This window comes from Pseudoliparis swirei, chromosome 8 (assembly GCF_029220125.1).
Source record: "Pseudoliparis swirei isolate HS2019 ecotype Mariana Trench chromosome 8, NWPU_hadal_v1, whole genome shotgun sequence".
In the NCBI taxonomy this organism is placed as follows: Eukaryota; Metazoa; Chordata; class Actinopteri; order Perciformes; family Liparidae; genus Pseudoliparis; species Pseudoliparis swirei.
This window is the reverse complement of record NC_079395.1, coordinates 16,547,294-16,563,868: the sequence shown is the minus strand read 5'-3', so window position 1 is coordinate 16,563,868 and position 16,575 is coordinate 16,547,294. Positions and strand designations below refer to the sequence as shown.

The window sequence follows — 16,575 nt, the reverse complement described above, 5'->3', positions numbered from 1 at the left end:
CGGTACCACCACACCATGCGCCCCGACATACGACACGATGACCTTTTTAGACGTACAATATGATGTCTTTTCTCTCAGCATGTTATACTCCGACTTCTTTTATTACAGCTTTTCCTTTTTTCAAGCTGAATTATTCCACAGACTTAGCTGGACTCTTTGGTGTGGGGAGGCCGGACGGGCTGCCAAAGCAAAAACCCGGTTTAGGAAGATATCGGGGAGATTATGGACTTTCGGGTGGCGCCGAGGAACTTCTGGCGGTCAGGTGACTCGGGGGGGGAAGCAGAGCTCTGGACAGCGCGGTGGACAGAACACTGAGGACTTCCAGCTGGTCCATCCCTCAGTGGATCCCATTCACGTGTCTTCAGAGAATCGCCTCAGGTTTGGCATAAACTTCCACTTTGACTCGTGTTTATGACCCGATTTGATTTTGGTGGTTAAAGTGCAAGGTTTATAGCCATAACTCTAGCTAAATCTGACTCACATATACATTGAGTAATATGAGACAACATTTTATAGCCCAAAGGTCATGTTCACTGACATGGTTCTGCAAAATACACTTTTCTGGTTTACTAAAAGGTTGCAGGTTGAAAAATACCAACGTTTTCCTTCATGATATATGATATTCCTTTATTTGTCCCACAGTGGAATATCACGTTTTCCTTTACCATTAGCAGTGCCGTGTTAGCTGCTGAACAATGTGCTATGTTCATTCATCAAGAACACCCTTATCACATGGATACAAGTAAATTAAGTTTTACGAGATTCATTTTATTATCTTAAAACAAAACAATATAAATAAGAACCAGTTTACAGCCAGGAGTGGCGCTGCGCGTCTAGGCCGCTCGCAACATGGGATCTATTAAAACCTGTGCGAGATATATTTACACCGATAAAAACTATTCAGCTTAGAAAGAGGGGCTCCACAAGAAAAAAGTTAAGAACAGCACTCATGCCTTTGGATCAGCAACACCTTGACATCACATGTAGATCTCAGTTATTACTGGATATGTGCTTTTACTCTCCTGGACTCGTCTCCAGATCAGTTCCCTCTATGGAAGCAATGGGATCGATGTTCTTATAAATTGGCTGGCATTTCGTTTTGAAATGACCCGTGTAAACAATAAAGTACAGTAACAGACAGATGACATACCTCCAGCATCTCCCATGTGGATAGTGCACATATTCTATAACGATGTGTTGGCTCAGAATCCAACAAATAAACAAAAAAACAGATACAGCTGTGTATCACGAGTGACCTGAATGGTATTGTGGCTTCTTTTCTTTTTAACACGCGTCTGCCGGTCCTCTGAGGGGCAGCGGCGGCGTCACGGCGGGGCTGCGGCCGCCCTCGTGGAGGGGAGCGCCGAGTGGATACGGACGTGGAGCCTGTTCTCAAAGTCGTAGCCGCCGTAGTCCTCCTGCACGGGACCAAGGTCACAAAGCAACGTCGTCATCATCATCATCATCAGGGGGCGTTGACAAACATCTGTGGTCAAGTTGGGTCGTCTTCAAATGCCTTCGCAGAATACGCAGGAAGTCACGGAAAAAGCGACTTCCTGTTAGTTCCGATCCGTCGGCAACTTGTGGTTTACAGACCGCGTTCGGATTTATTCACGCGTTTGAATATTTATGAAGAAATGTGCGTGGACCTGCTTCCTCTGTTGTCACGTCTGTGAAACACTTTGCTGCTTTATTATTATTATTATCAACCACACAATGTACGTTTTCAGATTCAACCACAAGGTTAAACGACACATGTAAAAAATATTTTGCTGTCAGATCTAAGAGCCAATCAGCTCTCGGATGTGGCGACAGCCGGGCGTTTCCCATCACACACTGGGGCCACGCAGTCGGTGGCTCCTGGCTCTAAAATCGGCGGGCGCCTCGCTCTCGTGAGATCATCACAGAGCACGTGTGCGTGACGGCACGAGTAAGCCGGGCGCAAATCTACCCAGCATGCATTGCGCGCAGATCGCCGGGGATCGATTCCGCTCGGGACGGGCTCATCTGGAACCGACCTCACGTCAGCAGCCCGCAACGCCAACGCGACGCGATCCGGGTGTCTGAGGCACAGCTGGGACCCACTAACTACCCCCGACTCCACAGGGAACCAGGCATTCGGCTTTCCTTTACTTGATTGGATACGTCAACATATCCGATTAGGCAGCGAGTGCGTCGATCCGCACGCGCCACCCCAAAACTGTAAAGACATCGATGAAAACCCGAGACGGAGGGCGGAGATGAGACGCGCTCTCGGAACTTGCTCCCAACTCCTTTGTGAATTCACAAATCGACGAGCAGATGAAAGAAAAGCGCAGAAAGCGACCGTACCTTTGCCTGGAGCATCAGCATCCGGCCCTTCTCTGCGGACTGGAAAGAAAAACAATGAAATATTGATGCAACTTTTCCACCATCTCAGACAAGGGAAACAGTATCCGTGACCATCTCACTCACACACACACACACACTTGCCTCTGGGCTGCTCAGCAGCACACAACCCAGTTCATAGCAGGAGTAGGGTTGCACGTACGAGTTGCTCAGACGACCAACCTCGTCTCTCACAGCCAGATGGAACAACTGCAAAGAAAGCGAGGGAGGGGGAGGGGGAACTATATCATCAAACACTTCTCATCAACAATCCTGTGTGAGCGCCGTGCGACCCGCTGCGCCTCACGCCTCAAATTATTTTGATTCGACACCTGAATGGCTTCGTTGGTGTTTTGAAGACATCCGTTGATGGCGCCGAGGAGCAGGTTTTTCAGGCCGGCACTCGAGGCGTCGTCGATCCCCTGCAGGACTGGAACAAGAGGAACGCAATTACACCACTCCCAATCTCAATCCGAGCTGCAAAGAAACCACGGGTTTGCCAATAATAATAAAAAAAACTCGTTCCGTCGAGCACCTTGCGTCATCGCCCGGAGCTTGGCGGGAGAGCAGTTGGGCAGCGCTTTCCACAGGTAGAGGATCTCAATCACGGAGAGGACGCAGAGGTCTTTGGTGAGGCCGGGCGTCCGCAGCTTCTCGGCCTGATCGAAGAGGTGCAGACGGGTTTATTCTCGGCGTATCTTCACCGATGGTGCGAGGAAAGAAACCGGAAAGTCGTGCGGCGACGTGCTCACCCTCTTCATGGAGAACAGCTCGATCTGATTGTTCTTGCGTTTGAAGAGGCCTTCCACCTCCATGAACACCGTGATGGCTCCCTCCAGGTTACCGGTGGATCCTTGGCACACTACGAGACACAACCCAAAATAATTTGGATGGTGAGCCGATCCCAAGCTCATAAGAAATGTCATTAAAAGACATCCTTTTTTTTCTTTGTTTCCCTCCTGGCAGCACCTCCAGTCAAATAGGCGTAGTAGCACTGGGACCAGCGGGACTCGATCTTCAGGCGCTCGAAGGCCCCGTGAGCGTCTCCGTAGTTCAGCTCGATCATGCTGCACCAACCTGAAATGTTCAACGATCAGGACATTAGGACACAGAGCTGAGCAGAGCAAACTGGTTTTGAAATCTGACGGTGGGGGGGGGGGGGGGGGGAATACAAAACAAAACCGGTACCTATTTCATACAAACACACGTGCTGAATCTCCCGCTGGCCCGAGGCCAGGTCTAAGGCGTTACGGAAGGACGTCAAGGCACAACTGATCTGACACTAGAAAGAGGAACTTACAGTGAGAGGCGAGGCGGAGCTCTCTCCAGGCAGGAGAACGAGTTGTGTTGCGCAACATGTATTCACCTCGAGGCGTTGGACTCTGCCTTTGAAGAACATGAAGAGGGAGGAGTTTGGATAGACGGCCTCCCGCTGTTGAAGGATGGACTTGGCTTCCCGCAGGCCGGCCTGCGTCTCCGTGCCGTCCAGGGCGAAGAAGGGCTGCACCACCGTGTGATACCACAGGAGGGCCAGGCTGTGAGGGCAGGGCAGTGGCGGCAATGCGGGTCAAGACGACACCGTGTGGTGGGAAATTAGAACTGTTTGGCTGGATTTTGGTCTTAAACCTTTTAAGCGCCAAGCTTTTTTTGGGCCTCTGCTCCAAAAATTGCATAGCCAAACTAAACAGGCTGTATCTCTGCAACCACTGGGGCTATTTTAATATTTTACTCTTTTTTTCCTTTTGTTCAGATGTGTACATATCAGTCTATTTGTTACTGGGAAAGAGTAAATGAAGATAGCACACAGAAAATAAAAAAAATGTCAGGTCCGAATTGAAAAATAAAGCACTTCCAGGATGATTATATTTTTTTATAACGGTTTAAAACTCTCACAAATCATATTAAAATATGTGAACATTCTCCCTGCAAAGTTTGACTTTGAAAAAGTGAAGCAGAACAAAGTTAGAGGTTTGATGAAGCCACATTGACCACGTTTAACAAATAGAGACACACTAAAAAAAGCTACATAGCAAAAAGTGTAAAAAGTGTTCTGACGTTTAAATCAACACCATATTTCTACTCTTGGTTTTAAAAAAGGGATCGAGTGCCACCGTGCTAACATACAGATACACAAAACGTCGTCACTCACATACTCACGTCGCTAAGGGCGCCTTCATGTCTTTACTTTCGCTGGCGAAGGCGAGCGCCGCCAGGCCCTGGAGGCGGTCGCCGGGGAAGCCCAGCAGGTTGACGATCTTCAGGAGGTGCGGCGGCACCATCGAGATGCAGAGGTGGAAGAGGCCGTAGCCGAAGCTGACGGCGCCCTTTAGCCGCTCCAGGGCCTCGGGGCCGATGCCGTGCGCCCTCAGGGACGGGCTGGACGCCGGCGAAGCGGAGCGGCTGTGGCCGGACGCGGCGGAGGGCGGCGGCGGCGCCGCGACCTTCTGCTCAGAGGAGCGGCGGCGCGGCGGCCCTCCTGCAGGTGCGTGATGTCGCTGTAGCATTTGTTGTACATCTTCCAGGCTTTGCGGAGGATCCAGCCTCCTTTGATGTACGCTGCCGGGAGATTGAAGCGCAGGTCAGGGAAACATATGCAAATATGCAATAACCTTAGACAATGCGATTGTGCCAACGCCGGGTCGCTCACACGACAGCTCCTGCTTGATGAAAGACAACACGGCAAGGTACACCTGGCAGTCTGCGATGATGATCTGCCTCTGGAGCCGGTCCACTGCGGCCACCCTGGACCTCTGGGAGTCCATCTGCCCACACAAAGTCACACACTTGGAGACCGACGCAACAGGAACGCTGACCTGCACCGCACGGTCCTTTTTCCACGACGTGTCGTTCTATAAACACATCGTGCAACTTCCGTGACGTCAGGCGGGGGGGAGGTTACTCACGTTCCTCCTGAACTTGTTTTTAATGGTCTCAATGACACCAGTGTTCTCGCTCTCGCACAGCCTCTCGGTGGCTTTGAGGTCCTCGAAGGCAATCTGCATTTTCTCCTCCTCAAACGTCATCATGGCATTCTGCAAAAAAAAGGCAGCCGCATGAATAACCCGTTATTTACATTCAACTACAGCGGAATGAATGCTGGTGGTCCACAAGTCAAATCCTGGAGTCCAGAAAGCTAGAAAAAACAAAAAAACAACGGCCGGAAAGAATCTTCTAACTTTTTTTAGATTTCAGAAGGTACAAACAATCTGGAGGAGTTTGGTAGTTTCCTTATTTTGACAGTCAGGGTCTCTTTGAACTGATGAAAACATAATTTTTTAAAACCCAGATTTACCCTTTAGGTGGCCACACTGCTCATACATCTCTAAATTAAAGAGGTGATCATATGATGATTAATTAATACCATTTAATAAATAACATATCCACATTTCATTATTGAGCCATCACTTAAAGACAGAATGAGAAAACTGAATTGTTAATTTATAAAAATTAAAATAAATCGTATTTCCTTAGTTTTATAATTGTTCGAGCTAATTGCAAGTTGCAACGTCTCTAGATTGTACATTATGGGGTATGTCGCTCTGCCTGCGCCAACATGTGTTCCATGTTTCAATTATTACGGTTTTCTAGTCCGTTTCTCCTTCCTGTGCCGAGGTCTGAGGCTCTGGTCAAACGCGTTATGAGGTCGTGTGCGTTTTACACCGAGTGGGAAATTATAAACGATTGATGGAGATTTTCCTTCTCGTGAACATCTTCATGTGCTCCCTTCATCTCGAGCGGTCAATCTCACATCGCGCTTGTCCTGCGTTCTCAGAAGACACTGAAGGTAGCAGCGAGCACTCCTCTAAGTGGGAGGGACCAAAGGCTGGCTGATGACTATTGGATCTCTCCATTGGATACGGCGTTCGATTGATTTGAGAACTCCTGTTCTATATTTATAGCAAACTCAAGCGATCATCCCTGAACATTTAGTGGGGTTGATTTGAATGACAACTTCCTCTTGTTTCCGATCGAGTTTCAATCCACTTATTGAAAAGGAATCGATTGGTTTGTGCTGGGAACATTAAAGTAAAACATGAAGGTGGATCCCTTGAACCGTATCGTGAAAAACAGAAGAGCCGTTTTTTGAAAGTGGACTTTACAATATTGCTTCTAAACTCACCAGAAAACTCACGAAGCTGGCCCCGAAACTCATCAGAGGACTGTGGTTCCTGAAACAGAGGGTAAGGAACAGTGACATGTCAGAGTGAGACATGCGTGTGCGTGTGTGTGTGTGTAACAAGTGTTAATGCTATTGTTGATGATCTATTGTTATTTTGAATGGTGATTTGTCCATGTTTAATTGTATCTATTTGTGTTGAGGGTTGATTGTAAATTGTTTTGTCTGTCATCTGCTGAGTAGCCTGATCAGCTATCTGGGGTCGATTGCTTTTGGCTGCGCCTGGATACTCGGGGGGGATTTCGCGGTGTTTTCCTCATTCTAGTAAACCAGCTTGCTGTGAAAACACCACAATATCACTCATGGGATTATTTCTCCCCTTATTCAGGGCCGTAACATGTGCGTGTGCGAACAGGTATCAGATCAAAATGCCAACAAAGGATTATTATGGGTGCAGTGACAAAAATGTGTTAAGCCGGTTTCATGCATCAAGCACTGGATGGATTCACTTAAACACAAGAAGTCCTCATCGGCCGCCGTGCGATGCACATCTCACTCCCCTCCACCTTTTTTTTTTGCTGCTGTGCAAATCAGAAGAGGATGACGCCTCCGAAGCAATTAGCTCAGGTGACATTTCAGCTTTCACCAGGGGTCAGGACCCTGCGGGGTTTGCCCTATAAATTGAAAGGGAGCCTTTTCCTAGAGTGCATCAGTGTTTATGATAACACGACTCAATGTATGCCAGAGTGTGTGGAGACCCCCTGTTTGCACCAACACACGTGTACTTGTGACCCTCAGAAGGTGGAATATAATAACGGTCAACCACATCACTTATTCCCTTTTTTAAATTGAATAGCACTTTAAAAAAAAGAACAAAAAAGGGGGGAATTACAACTGTTATAAACCGCCATCGAGGTAGTTACGCAATACCGTAGAAGAAGAGCTGGGGGGGGGAGATGTGCATATTTTTACATGGATTGATTGAACCTGTCTTGAAGCACCTGTCACCACATAATAATTTTTAAAAAAGGTACAACATTATAATAAAGTCAATAAAGTCTGAAGAGTGCTCCAGGAGTGACACGGTGTGTGGGGCGCGGTGCGTGATGTGCCCAGGGTATTTAAACGAGCTCGTGACCATATGGCGCTGCACCGCACGAGGACCTCGGGGTTTTGTTTTGCAAAGCAGGTCCCTGAAGGGGACACACGTGCTCCCGGCTCCCGCTTGGGCAGGTCGACCACAGGAGTTTACACACACTAGCTGAACATTAGTGACATTAGTAGTAACATTAGTACTAACCCCCCTACTACTGAAGATAATATCTAAGTATCGACCCCTGAAGTGTTGCCCACGCGCCGGGTGTCTCGCGCACAGACCTGTACAAACTGAAGAGCTCGTCGCTCTCCTTGAATCCATTGTTGAGGAGCATATTGATTCCTTTCAGTGCCAACGCTGCCTCGTTCAAGTCCTCCGTCTCCTCCGTCTCCTCCGCCGCCGCCGCTGTCACCCTCCCCGGCGGTGCTGGTTCCGTTGGGTCCGCCATTGAGACAGTTGCGCGGTACCGTTAGAAGAGAAGAGCCGGGGTCGTGGAGAGAAGGAGGGAGGATGGAGGAGGCTCGTCTCGCTGGGGGTCTAGCTACTTGCAGCCAGAGGCTCGGTTCTGGTTTAAAGGCAGTCCTGTTCACATCGTGGCGCGAGGACACTGACAAGCGGACAGGTCCAATTGACTGACAGCTAACTACACGCACGCGCGCGCGCGTGTGTGTATGCGTGCGAGTCGTTTAGCCGGCTGTTGTGTCGCGGGTTGTTCCGGATTCTGCTGTCTGACCAGAGCGGTGCGTGCAGGCAGGAAGCGTGCTGCCTTTACGGGCTGTCGGAATTATCGGCCTTCGAGACACCAGGCGCGACTATTAGCAATAAGACCCCCCCCCCCCCTTCAAAAGGGATTGCCGCGCGAGTTCATCGATGGGGAGGGGGCTGTGGATATGTCTCCTGTGTGATACTCTCCAGCATCTTTAAAGCAGTTAAATAATTAAATGTCTCTTGTTTGTGCGCTTTCATCGGGTCGTAAGTGTCCCCGTGAGTTCAAATGTCGCGACATTTCACAGGATGAGGAAACGTTTCAACAGTGGCGGCTCCTGAAAAAATTCTCGGGGGCAATTTTTTTGATAATGATTAACCCTCCCAAAACCACAGACCTTCAGACAGCTGTCTGTGTAGCTTTCTCACAATGCCATCAAGTCATGTGACTCCAGTCAGTGTGACGGCTGTGACTGAACTCTGTCTGTGAGCTTGTAGTTCATAAGCAGACAGACAGTCTGAGGCCGTCTGTGAGCTGTCTGTCAGTAATCCAGCTCCTGGTCTTTGATTTGGTGATTTTTTTCAACAAGATTTAAATAATTATAATAATAATAAATATGAGATCCCCATTTGTGATTCCTGCATCTGTGCTTTTCAAATAATAGAAGAAATACAATTGCAATCACTTTCAAGTAAACCAGATTGCTCCACCAGACAAAACGCTAAATGTTGAGCTTTTGTTTTGAAGGGCAACAGCAGAAAAGCCAAACTCACGGAGGTAAGACCTGGCAAGTCGCCAAGAATCTCGGCTGTCGCGCATGCCTCAGGCATGGTTATAAATACCGTAACGTAAACATTTACATTAAAATACAGGCATTTCAACATTTATTTATTCATGACTTAGTTTTATGTCGGTGTACTTTGACCGTGTGTAATATGTGGAGTTGTCAATAAAGGTCTTTCTGCATTTCCCCTGCGCCTGACCTGTAGTGGTACGTTCCTCTTTCAGGAGCACGGCTGACAACACGGCTGTCAGAGAACCCGTTTACAGGCGTTCTTTAACATCAGGCGGAGATCTTTTCTGACGTCGATCTTCCAGTCAGGAAAACGTTTCAGAAGACACCTCAGAAAATGTTCGAGAATGAGGAACAATGTGTTTCTGATTTTATTTTCATTTATTTTGAGAGCGACAGGGAACGTCTCCGAGGTCGACCGATCGACGTGTTGGCGACCACTGGTCTAGGAGGTCCTACTTCTATTGTTGCCGATGTGTCTTCAATGTTACGCCGACCGAAAGGAGTCTCTTTTAAAGAAAGAATTGAATCGCTGCTGTTGCCCTGAGCACTGGCCGACTGAATACGCCTCTGTCGAAGCTGTATGACGTACTGAGACGCTTTTACGTCGATTAATTATGACAAGACCTGGAGGGGCGACTCCTCCCGGAAGCCATAGAGAATGCATTGAGAGCTCTGTTTTGTGAAAAAAATGGGTTTATGTTGAGTTGTGGAGCACTGTTGCAGCAGCTACCGTTGCATTCGGAGGAAAGAATAAATGATGGATTTATCTTTAGCCGTTGTCGGCGTATTTATTTAGCAAGCTTCAGACACATCAGTCTCACGGTCAGAGCTACTTCAACTGAACAAATAACATGTGACACATTAGCCTTTATAGCCTGAGCCCTAGCGCCACCCTGTGGTGTAACCATATATACATACCACAGTACAGTATCACATTACATATACATATACATCTGAGTACATATCAACACCCCACTTGAACTCAGGTTGCTATACTTCAAGCAAAAGAAACACACAAAAACAGAATGAATGTGAACCTCTGTCATACACATATCACTCTCCAAAAAGAGCACTTTCAAACCTCTTCAGTTTCAACTTACTTACAGGTTTGGTCATCACATCAGCAATCATGTTATCGGTAGAACAATACATCAAAATCACCCTTCCCTCCATCACAGTTGACCTGATAAAGTGGTACTTTATGTCAATGTGTTTACACCTCTGTCTGTTTACAGGGTTCGTGGCTGAGGTTTCCTTTGTTAAAATCCCAGTACAATAACTAAAGAGTCCGGGAAGGTCCGCCCACACACCGTATCTGTTCGGGCGAGGGTCCGCCTCGTGCATCGCACTTCCCCGCGGCGCATGTAAACCCGCCAGGATGAATGAAGCGAACTCACGTGGGAGTAGAAGGGTTTGCAGTGAATGATAAAAGATTCCAGGTCCGCGAACAGTGCTGTAGGATCACCGCCGTTGCACCAGCCGTTGTTGAGGTAAAAGCAGATTCCTCCACCCTTTGCTTTTCCGAGAGCCCGTGTCCCGTCCACTCGGAATAGCTGGAAGCCAGCGAGCTGGAGCGCAGAATCTGGTATCGATCCACTTAGCCATGATTCCGTAAAACACAGGGCGGAGGATGAGGAGAAGTCTCTGTCTCTCCCCACCAGCAGCTGGAGTTCGCCAGTTTGTTGCACAGTGAGCGGACGTTGAGAGAAATATGCCCGGCAGCGCTGTACGAGATCCCGCTTCAGAGCCGCACAAGCGCCCTGAGCGCTTCCCTCTCCGCCGCGTTTCACGCGTGGTAAGGTGAGCACCTTTTACAAAATGTCCAGTAACTCCACAGAAGTTAAAAACGTTGGAAATAAATCCGCTGGAGTTGTTCCCCTGATGTTCATGAGCTCTTCTCTGGTGAAAGAGCTCTGGGAATCACAGCAGAAAACAGTATTTAAAACGAAAACAACAAAAAACATCGCGCACCAACACACCGAGGCGGCCGTCCGTGTGCGTGTGTGTGTGTGTAACAAGTGTTAATGCTATTGTTGATGATCTATTGTTATTTTGAATGGTGATTTGTCCATGTTTAATTGTATCTATTTGTGTTGAGGGTTGATTGTAAATTGTTTTGTCTGTCATCTGCTGAGTAGCCTGATCAGCTATCTGGGGTCGATTGCTTTTGGCTGCGCCTGGATACTCGGGGGGGATTTCGCGGTGTTTTCCTCATTCTAGTAAACCAGCTTGCTGTGAAAACACCACAATATCACTCATGGGATTATTTCTCCCTTATTCAGGGCCGTAACATGTGCGTTAACAGGTATCAGATCAAATGCCAACAAAGGATTATTATGGTGCAGTGACAAAATGTGTTAAGCCGGTTTCATGCATCAAGCACTGGATGGATTCACTTAAACACAAGAAGTCCTCATCGCCGCCGGCGATGCACATCTCACTCCCTCCACCTTTTTTTTGCTGCTGTGCAAATCAGAAGAGGATGACGCCTCGGGCAATTAGCTCAGGTGACATTTCAGCTTTCACCAGGGGTCAGGACCCTGCGGGGTTTGCCCTATAAATTGAAAGGGAGCCTTTTCCTAGAGTGCATCAGTGTTTATGATAACACGACTCAATGTATGCCAGAGTGTGTGGAGACCCCCTGTTTGCACCAACACACGTGTACTTGTGACCCTCAGAAGGTGGAATATAATAACGGTCAACCACATCACTTATTCCCTTTTTTAAATTGAATATCACTTTTAAAAAAAGAACAAAAAAGGGGGGAATTACAACTGTTATAAACCGCCATCGAGATAGTTACGCAATACCGTAGAAGAAGAGCTGGGGGGGGGAGATGTGCATATTTTTACATGGATTGATTGAACCTGTCTTGAAGCACCTGTCACCACATAATAATTTTTAAAAAAGGTACAACATTATAATAAAGTCAATAAAGTCTGAAGAGTGCTCCAGGAGGACACGGTGTGTGGGGCGCGGTGCGTGATGTGCCCAGGGTATTTAAACGAGCTCGTGACCATATGGCGCTGCACCGCACGAGGACCTCGGGGTTTTGTTTTGCAAAGCAGGTCCCTGAAGGGGACACACGTGCTCCCGGCTCCCGCTTGGGCAGGTCGACCACAGGAGTTTACACACACTAGCTGAACATTAGTGACATTAGTAGTAACATTAGTACTAACCCCCCTACTACTGAAGATAATATCTAAGTATCGACCCCTGAAGTGTTGCCCACGCGCCGGGTGTCTCGCGCACAGACCTGTACAAACTGAAGAGCTCGTCGCTCTCCTTGAATCCATTGTTGAGGAGCATATTGATTCCTTTCAGTGCCAACGCTGCCTCGTTCAAGTCCTCCGTCTCCTCCGTCTCCTCCGCCGCCGCCGCTGTCACCCTCCCCGGCGGTGTTGGTTCCGTTGGGTCCGCCATTGAGACAGTTGCGCGGTACCGTTAGAAGAGAAGAGCCGGGGTCGTGGAGAGAAGGAGGGAGGATGGAGGAGGCTCGTCTCGCTGGGGGTCTAGCTACTTGCAGCCAGAGGCTCGGTTCTGGTTTAAAGGCAGTCCTGTTCACATCGTGGCGCGAGGACACTGACAAGCGGACAGGTCCAATTGACTGACAGCTAACTACACGCACGCGCGCGCGCGTGTGTGTATGCGTGCGAGTCGTTTAGCCGGCTGTTGTGTCGCGGGTTGTTCCGGATTCTGCTGTCTGACCAGAGCGGTGCGTGCAGGCAGGAAGCGTGCTGCCTTTACGGGCTGTCGGAATTATCGGCCTTCGAGACACCAGGCGCGACTATTAGCAATAATCCCCCCCCCTTCAAAAGGGATTGCCGCGCGAGTTCATCGATGGGGAGGGGGCTGTGGATATGTCTCCTGTGTGATACTCTCCAGCATCTTTAAAGCAGTTAAATAATTAAATGTCTTTTGTTTGTGCGCTTTCATCGGGTCGTAAGTGTCCCCGTGAGTTCAAATGTCGCGACATTTCACAGGATGAGGAAACGTTTCAACAGTGGCGGCTCCTGAAAAAATTCTCAGGGGGGGCAATTTTTTTGATAATGATTAACCCTCCCAAAACCACAGACCTTCAGACAGCTGTCTATGTGTAGCTTTCTCACAATGCCATCAAGTCATGTGACTCCAGTCAGTGTGACGGCTGTGACTGAACTCTGTCTGTGAGCTTGTAGTTAGTTCATAAGCAGACAGACAGTCTGAGGCCGTCTGTGAGCTGTCTGTCTGCAATCCAGCTCCTGGTCTTGATTTGGTGATTTTTTCAACAAGATTTAAATAATTATAATAATAATAAATATGAGATCCCATTTGTGATTCCTGCATCTGTGCTTTTTCAAATAATAGAAGAAATACAATTGCAATCACTTTCAAGTAAACCAGATTGCTCCACCAGACAAGAAAACGCTAAATGTTGAGCTTTTGTTTTGAAGGGCAACAGCAGAAAAGCCAAACTCACGGAGGTAAGACCTGGCAAGTCGCCAAGAATCTCGGCTGTCGCGCATGCGCAGGCACAATTTGTAAATACCGTAACGTAAACATTTACATTAAGGTACAGGCATTTCAACATTTATTTATTCATGACTTAGTTTTATGTCGGTGTACTTTGACCGTGTGTAATATGTGGAGTTGTCAATAAAGGTCTTTCTGCATTTCCGCGCCTCACCTGTAGTGGTACGTTCCTCTTTCAGGAGCACAGCTGACAACACGGCTGTCAGAGAACCCGTTTACAGGCGTTCTAACATCAGGCGGAGATCTTGACGTCCATCTTCAGTCAGGAAGAAAACGTTCAGAAGACACCTCAGATGTTCGAGAATGAGGAACACGTTTCGATTTTATTTTCATTTTATTTTGAGCGACAGGAACGTCTCCGAGGTCGATCGATCGACGTGTTGGCGACCGCTGGTCTAGGAGGTCCACTTCCATTGTTGCCGATGTGTCTTCAGCGCCGACCGAAAGGAGTCTCTTTAAAGAAACACTTGAATCAGCTGTTGCGCCTGAGCACTGGTCGACATACGCCTCTGTCGAAGCTGTATGACGTACCGAGACGCTTTGTCGACACCATGACAGCCCTGGAGGCGACTCTCCCGAAGCCATAGATTTAACATTGGAGTCAATGGGAGAGGTCTGGGCGATTTTCATTTCGCTTAAAATCGCTTCAGAAGGCGGGCCATTTGAAGCACGACTTTAGGCTGACTGAATGACTGTTACCTGATTGGACAATGACATACAGAGGCAGAGCGGTAGTGGTAGAATGCAAATTTTTTTTTTTTTTCCCCCGAGGCAGTGCGTCGCCCCAATCGCCCTTATGGACAAGCCGCCCCTGTCCATAAGGGCGATTGGGGCGACGCACTGCCTCAAAAAAAAAAAAAAATTCGCATTCTACCACTACCGCTCTGCCTCTGTATGTCATTGTCCAATCAGGTAACAGTCATTCAGTCAGCCTAAAGTCGTGCTTCAAATGGCCCCGCCCCTTCTGGGGCGATTTTGGGCGAAATGAAAATCGCCCCAGACCTCTCCCATTGACTCCAATGTTAAACCCATTTTTTTCACAAAACAGAGCTCTCAATGCATTCTCTATGGCTTCCGGGAGGAGTCGCCCCTCCAGGTCTTGTCATAATTAATCGACGTAAAAGCGTCTCAGTACGTCATACAGCTTCGACAGAGGCGTATTCAGTCGGCCAGTGCTCAGGGCAACAGCAGCGATTCAATTCTTTCTTTAAAAGAGACTCCTTTCGGTCGGCGTAACATTGAAGACACATCGGCAACAATAGAAGTAGGACCTCCTAGACCAGTGGTCGCCAACACGTCGATCGGTCGACCTCGAGACGCCCTGTCGCTCTCCAAAATAAAATGAAAATAAAATCAGAAACACATTGTTCCTCATTCTAACATTTTCTGAGGTGTCTTCTGAAACGTTTTCTTCCTGACTGGAAGATGGACGTCAGAAAGATCTCCGCCTGATGTTAAAGAACGCCTGTATTTCAGTGGGTGAAGGGGTACTCTTCCGTCCGGGTCGTGGGTTCGATCTCTTCCCATTAGCCCCAAGCAAGGCGTCGTCGAAAGGCTTGGGCCCTGCCCCCCCACCCCCGGCGCTTTTCCGCAGCCCACTGCTCTTTACTAAATAGGATACCTGGGTTATGTGAGTAGATAATTCCCTTGGGGGATTATAAAGTGTATATTTATTTATTTATTTATTTAAACGGGTTCTCTGACAGCCTTGTTGTCAGCTGTGCTCCTGAAAGAGGAACGTACCACTACAGGTGAGGCGCAGGGGAAATGCAGAAAGACCTTTATTGACAACTCCACATATTACACACGGTCAAAGTACACCGACATAAAACTAAGTCATGAATAAATAAATGTTGAAATGCCTGTACCTTAATGTAAATGTTTACGTTACGGTATTTACAAATTGTGCCTGCGCATGCGCGACAGCCGAGATTCTTGGCGACTTGCCAGGTCTTACCTCCGTGAGTTTGGCTTTTCTGCTGTTGCCCTTCAAAACAAAAGCTCAACATTTAGCGTTTTCTTGTCTGGTGGAGCAATCTGGTTTACTTGAAAGTGATTGCAATTGTATTTCTTCTATTATTTGAAAAAGCACAGATGCAGGAATCACAAATGGGGATCTCATATTTATTATTATTATAATTATTTAAATCTTGTTGAAAAATCACCAAATCAAAGACCAGGAGCTGGATTACTGACAGACAGCTCACAGACGGCCTCAGACTGTCTGTCTGCTTATGAACTAACTACAAGCTCACAGACAGAGTTCAGTCACAGCCGTCACACTGACTGGAGTCACATGACTTGATGGCATTGTGAGAAAGCTACACATAGACAGCTGTCTGAAGGTCTGTGGTTTTGGGAGGGTTAATCATTATCAAAAAAATTGCCCCCCCTGAGAATTTTTTCAGGAGCCGCCACTGCTTATGGACAAGCCGCCCCTGCGTTTCAATATATAAACAAACAATCCACCACTATAAGGATAAACCATGCTAGAACATCTGGCTGTCAGTATATTATCAGTAGATTTATTGAACACACTTTTCAAAACATACTTAGAGCAGAATAAAAGTATACTTTAAACTCTCCTTGATCTGACTACATCATGGTGAGAATACAGCTCAGAATTGGGTTTTTTTAAAGGTTGTAAATTAGCATCTCTATAAGTGTCATCTATCACTGGCAACACAGGGTATCATCATTATGACAAATGTCAATGTTGAAGCTATTTATTTTTGACATTTGTATTTAGTTTAAGTGTAAAGTAATATTGTTTAATCATTGCCTATTTAGGTTATATATTTTGATTTGTTAGAAGAGCTTTTTTCTTATGATATTTTTAGTTTAGTTTAATACATTGTGATTGTTGTTTGAATATATTTAGTTTTAGGATTGGTTCACTGATTGGGTAACACTGGGCATCTGTGGTTATGTAGGTGTGTGTTATGTGTTGGTGTGGAGATTGAACCCAAACGCAGACGGAC

At 47.3% G+C, this 16,575-nt stretch overlaps 1 pseudogene; it reads right to left on the bottom strand.

The window, feature by feature from the left end:
- Positions 1 to 747: 747 nt before the first annotated feature.
- Positions 748 to 8,323, bottom strand: LOC130198500 (tetratricopeptide repeat protein 39C-like; annotated as a pseudogene).
- Between the last annotated feature and the right edge of the window lie 8,252 nt (positions 8,324 to 16,575).